Below are 6,522 nucleotides of genomic sequence, written 5' to 3'. Positions count from 1 at the left end.
GAGGGGGAGATTTTTTTTTTTTTAAATATGATATATCAGTAACGGAGGTGTTTGAGGTAAGTTTCAATGTAGTTAATGATATGCAAACTGATTGCAGACTTCTGTTAGAGCAGGTTTTTAGTTTATTCTTTTGGAAATACTGGGCAGCTGCGTTGAATTAAAAATGCTGACTTTATCCAGGTCTATACAGTTTAGCCCACAGCGGTAAATATGGTTAAGTATTTCCATCGCTGAGATAGATGGCCGATTCTTGTCGCTGTTGCAACAGGGTGCTCACTTTGTCCACTCAGTGTTGTAGCCTATTGCATTGACATAGCACGAAAATCTTTGACATTTTTTACATTTTTGGAGAAGAAGCCTGACCATACGCCCCTATTAAGCCTATAATGCAGTATGCCCTGTGCCAGGAGCTCAGAAACTCCCAGCGGGATTCAGGATATACCAAAACGTTAAAAAAAACATTGCACAAATAACAATTTTTGGACAAGATGACGGTTAAAAACGTTGCTGTTTTCCTCTCCGTAGTTGGATCAGCCGGGAGTTGGAGATTTCACCGGAGCATTTTCGGACCACCTCGAAAACATTGTGTTGAAAGACTTGTTGCTTCAACACATTTGACGGTGCATTTTTTTAATCGCCATCGAAGTTTTGTGTAAGTATGTTTTTTTTCCTGTTGTTGTTATATTTGCCACAGCAGGCTACACCTCTCCATGTTGTACTCTTACAAAAAAAGCGATTCAAGCAGAGAAAGGTTAGCCCCAAACTCCTTTATTGTTTAATGTTGCGGGATGGATTAAATCTCGCCTGTTTTAAGATGAATTATGTCCACGAATCTGTTAATAAACGACCACATTGACGAAAACAACGCCGCAAATTGCACATTTATGGGTCTCGGGTTCTTGCATTGCTGCGGGATTTTACAAATAATTATGTTATCAAGGCCTAGTCCTGTCTCAACTGAAGACTATGGATATCGACCCAGCGTTGAGGAAGAAAAGTAGCCTCCAATTGATTTTTTTTTTTTTTTTGCGATTCCCTCGTTTTTGAAACGCGACTGTAATGGGAAGTATAAGCCTTGATCTTAGAGACAAGACCGAGGTGTAAGTAGACGTACATCTGCTTAGCTTATAAGCTAGTTTACGAAGCTTTTATTTGGGATTTCCTTCATTGTTTTCCCATATCCGTCTCTCTCTCTCCTTTTTTTTCGGGAAATGCCTGCTCAGCTAAAACTGAAGTAGCTAGTCTAATCGGCAAGGCCAGCTGTGGCAGCCATCGGTTTGTCACAAAGTTTTTTTAACTCAGTTTTGCCCCCGACGATTTGACTCCCATCAGTCTGGAGTGTGGAGAGAAAAAAATGCCACTAGGTATTTGTGTGTGAAGGGTGAGAATTAGGCCAAAAGCTCTCATTAGCTTGTACAGCGAGCATATGGGTGGGAATCCTATTGCAGCAAGCAGTGAGAGTGAGTCTGTGTGTGTGGGTTAAGACCTTGGGCTGCTGTCTCCACTTTGCTCTGACACTTGACTGGAAATTTGCACTTAATGTTTTAATTGTCAGATTTGCCTTGCTTTAAAACAAACAGCCCACTCGTGTCAGCCAGGCCACAGCTCTGATATGCAGCTGTGATTCAGTCAAGATTGTTTTTGTCCTTCTTCTATTATTACAGTTTGCTGAGGATTATAACAAAAAAAACAAAAAAATCTTGATACCACTTTGTTCATTGTACCTTGGGTTCTCCAGCAGTAAGTTTTCTTGCCTCGGCAAACTCGACCATCTCTTCAGCTGTCTAGCCATGCTGATTTTGATGTCTCATTGCTTCAATCATATTTCATTACCAGCTTGAGGGGAATGACTAATTGCCTGGTAAATAAATTGAATTCAGGGACAGTTGGTGTTCGCTCAGCTCAGCAGGAGAAGTGAGTCCACTGAGTGATAGGGGAAAAAAATGACCTGCAAATCCTTAAAAAAAAAAGAAAGGAGGTGCTTGAACAAAATCCACTTTTCATCACTATTACTACAAGTTGTTGGCCGTGTCAAATAGGCTCCCCACTCCTTTCCATTTTTATGGGAAAGAGGCTGGTTTTTGCGAGTGGTGGAGAATAGAATTATTTTATGAAAACAATAATAATTTCATAATGTAAAAGATGTCCTTTGTTGCAGTTAATTATTGTCTCACATTTTAGTGTAGCTCTGTGTGGGAAAAAGAGGTCAGAGCGACACAATAGTTTTCACCAAATCCTCTAAAATGGCTATTATCATTTACAATAAACAGGTTGACTGCAGTCAGACATAACGCCGACACGTTACAATGTTAAGAAGTAAATCTGCTTGCTGGAGTGAAAAAAAAAAAAAATAGGAGGTAGAAATAGATGCTTTGTTTTCAGCTTATGCAACTAGTAGACCTGTTGGATGGCAGCCTGCATAACATTTTCAAATGCAAGAATAGGATGTTGTTTTTGTTTGACCTTGTGAGTCTCTACTTTTGAAACTGGGATTGTGAGTTCCTATCAATCCTCCTGCTTAATCGCAATGTTGACAAATATTATCAGATTCTTAACTGTCACCTACAGCTTGTTTGAGAGACCAAGACAGACATGTTGATTTTCACAGCTACGACTACAGTTATATCTGTGCATATGTTATGATATATGTTATCCTATATGTTATCCTATATTTTTCTTAATCCATAGAATTAGTCATATGCAACACATAATACAATATTTTACACTGACTTATGAAATTGGCTTTTAAAATAAAATTAATGTAATATGATGTAAAGAAGTGAAATTCAACCAGATGCAGAGACTTATGTGAAAGATAAGGGATTGTGCTGTTTTGGACATACTCATATCTGATAATATTTAAGCTACATTAAAGTGTAATTGTAAATTCAGACATCTTTTATCCATTGTTTTTGCAATTTTTACATTTTTCCCCCCTGCCTTGTTGAGGTTTCAGGGCAGGAGTAAAGAAAAATGTGGCCTTTCAGTTGTGAAATGTAGACAGAATAATGTGCCTTGCTGAGGTGGATTGTGTTACTTCTTGGAGCAAAATGAGACTCGTCTTTTCTCCAGTTGTCTATACTGAGAGTGTGTGAGGGTTGTTGACTTGCAGAGGACAATGCTGTCGGACTCACTCACAACTCCTTTGCTCATTTTGTGCTCCCATAATGCAACAGTGCAAATATCAATGTTTGCTCTTGCTTTTACAATGCAAAAAAAATCATGCTAACCGTCCTTTATCAAACTTTGCTTCCCACATACGGCATCAAGGCTATGCTATTGTTGTACCAGCAATGGCTCTTGCGATCATGGCGCCATATGGCACTTGTATACTTCAGATACCTATCACCTTACTTTATCTATAACATAGTATTTTAAAATGCTTCATTTGAAGTCAGGAACTCTTTTATGTGCATTTGTGCATGGAAGTCAATTACTTTGTCCAATTACATGCAATATTTGTAGTTTTTGTACTGGTGCATTAATGAGAGTGTATGACCAGGTTGTACTTAAGACACATAGAGGTGTAATTACTGCATTTATCAAATAGTAGAGTTCAGGGATGGAGCCTGAAACAGAGATTTATTTTGGAGCTGGCTCCATATAGCCACAATGTCCCAGATTGATAAGGAATAGGATTTTTGATTCCTCTTATTGATGCTGAAGTGTTAGAATGAAGACTCCTCGTTCCACAAAATACATCCAGACTGTCGCCCTAATGAGCATATATATAAAGAGCCTTTAGCGATTCATAGTATCACCATTAGAATAGATGTAAGTACAACCTCTATATACCCGCCCATGCTGATGCACAGCACATTAAGAGATGTGCGAGAGGCAAGAGTGAGAGAGATGGAGATGCAGGTTGGCTTGCTTGAGTGAAAATGTGAGTTGTGAAGGGAAGCATGTGTGTACGGTGTGCTCCCTGCAACAGGTGAGAGACAACAACTTCAAGTGATCTTTTGAACAGTGGTGGTCTGCTCCCTGTAAATACATGGGATGGCCTCATGATTGCAGTGATTTTGTGGCAAAGCAAGGATTTGAACATTTGATGGCCAAAATAAGTGCATGCTCACAGAAGAACAAAATAAAAAAAAATGTACAAAGTTGGATGCTTCCTATCAGATATCTAAATATCTGTCAGTCAGTTGTCAGTTTAAATATTGCTACAATGGTTAAGAAAGGGGATGCCCAACAACTAACTAAATAAACAGCACACTGGATGCATAAAGTAATGAAGTACTGTAGAGCAGTAATGTAAATCTTCTTCAGGGTGCCTTCACTTTCAAAATAATAACATTTTATTTTAATTCTGCTAGTGTTAGTGTTAAATAGATCCACAAATGTTTTTTGTGGTCACTCTGGTGTGAATAGAACTGTAATTTTTTTTTACTGTCTTTTTTTATCTAAAAAGCTACAGTTAAATATGCATTTTAAAATGTTTGGATAAGGGAATCCTCAGTAACTGGAATTGTTAAGAGGAATTGGCTAGCTGCTGCATGAAAGTTAGCAATGGGTTCTGCTTACTCTGTCGTTATAAATCTGAACAGTCCTTTTTCCGCTCCAGAATGCAGTCAAAACTCGTGTTTAGCTGTCACCTACTGTGGGCTCATAGATCAAGAGACATGTGAGGCAGTTTCAGAATCAAAACATGTCTCCAGGTCTGTGTTTTGGTTTTTGGTTACTGGGTTGCACCTCTGTTAACACATGGATTAATGTTTTCATGGCTCAGATGTTTTTTCCTGTCAGAGATGAAGCTTGTCTCGTTCACCATGTCTACATTTGTTGCATTCTTTATGGAGGGGAAACAGATGTTAGAAATAAAGGCTTTACCTGACTGAAAGCACAACTGCACATGCATCTGAGGAATATTTTCTATTTCCTGTGTGGTAAGGCTCTATGAAATTCCTCATGGGAATGTGAACGCACAATGTATTCCACAATTCAATTAAAATGATAATATGCAATATTCTTTTTTGTTACAAATGCATGAGTTAGTAAAAAATCTGTGATCTGCAATTTAATCTGGACACGGGGTCATTAATTGCGTAATTAGATGTGACATTTTGCAGGGGTAGAAGCACATCAAAACATCGGTGTTCTCGGTCAAAGCATGCTTAAAAAAAGAGGACACTCCTGCAGGCTTCCAGACTGTGTGTGCCCTGAGGTAAACCCTGGTCTAGAAAGGGAATTTTAGAGTATGGGCTGCTGCTCAGCAGTTTGAGCAAGGCCCCAGTGAGGCCAGTGGAGAGTGCCACCAAAAAGGAAAAGCTGGCTCAAAGCCACTGACGTCATCTAAGTAAATCTGCCTCAGTACTGCAGCCATAAAATGACTGCCAGCTACCAAGTGCACTTTGGCCTCGTCAGCCACCTTAGTGAGTGCAACACCATTTCTTTCTCCATATTCATAATTATGGAAAACAGGCTATGTATAAGTCTACTCCCATTTTGCTTCAGCTATATACATTTTTGCCTCTTCATTCTAAAGAAAGTAGTGATCGAGCGGAGCCTTTCTACTGCAGAGTTTCACAGAAACTCTGCAGTTTCTGTGAAAATGTTGGAGCCTTTCTGACCCTTTGAAGTCTTATAGTGTAATGAAACCCCTGAATCAGCGCTTTGCTATTATAGCCTTATAATTCATACCATCAGTCAGGCTCAGTCAGTTTCACAGGGAAAAAAATAATCTAGACAAAATAATGTCTTAATCACCTATTATTACAGTGCAGTGATTCAGAAGTTATTGGGACATTGTGACATGTACTTTCTCTACCATCCATTTTGCCCCCAATTCTTATTTGTGTAAAAAGACAAATAAATGGGCTGCCTCATGATCAGACACAGATGAAAAGCAATATATAATCCATGAATCATTAGATGAGTCAGTTTCTGAAACCACTATAAACATTTGAGTTCTTGGCCACAGTGAAAGCAGGAAATCCAGGCTTCAACAACTTCCTTTCCCTCGCTGGCCATAGTAGCGGCAGTGGTTTAGAGCGCTCAGCTTCCCACTAGCGAAAGGAAGATGTACGCCCATGGAACAAAGGCACACAGTCACTTCATTTACTGAAACTGTTTATAATTTGTGGCCTGTATTCAAATGTGGGTTAGCCAGTCTCTCTGGCACCGTATTCCCTAGCCATTGCTTGTAATAAATCCCCACAGGACCTTTCATCAATGGCTGCTGTATTGTTATCATGGCCGACACAGATCAGGCAGCCTCGCTCTGCCCTGAAGGTGCCCTGGATTCAGCCGAGGCACAGATAGACTGGAGGCTTCGCTCCCAACATTAATATGCAGCCTGTGTCCAGTGAATTAGCTTGGAATCCAAAGCAATGCACAGCTTTATTTTCTTAACTTAGTTATCTGTTTATATAGTAGGCCTATAATAGTAGGCATGTTCAACAGTGAATGTTGGGTGTGTCATGTTTACATCCTCTAAACAGGTTAGCTGCTCTGTCAATGAACAATACATCTTTCATTGATTTGTTTTTTGGGCATATGTAATCTTTATCAGGAGAAACA

General features: G+C 39.4%; 1 protein-coding gene across 1 annotated transcript in view; it reads left to right on the top strand.

The window, feature by feature from the left end:
* The first annotated feature begins 589 nt into the window (after positions 1–589).
* The window catches only part of tead1b (TEA domain family member 1b), a 51,036-nt gene continuing 45,103 nt past the window's right edge, over positions 590–6,522 (top strand). The window contains exon 1 of the mRNA XM_071515808.1: positions 590–652. The gene's annotated coding sequence lies outside the window, so the exon portion shown is untranslated. The remainder of the gene's footprint in view (positions 653–6,522) is intronic.

Source organism: Centroberyx affinis, unplaced genomic scaffold (assembly GCF_046629955.1).
Source record: "Centroberyx affinis isolate AG114_WGS23_722 - 3 ecotype Tasmania unplaced genomic scaffold, CSIRO-AGI_Caff_v1 ptg000369l_1, whole genome shotgun sequence".
Classification (NCBI taxonomy): domain Eukaryota; kingdom Metazoa; phylum Chordata; class Actinopteri; order Beryciformes; family Berycidae; genus Centroberyx; species Centroberyx affinis.
The sequence above is the reverse complement of the archived record's forward strand: the minus strand, read 5'-3'. Positions and strand labels throughout refer to the sequence as shown.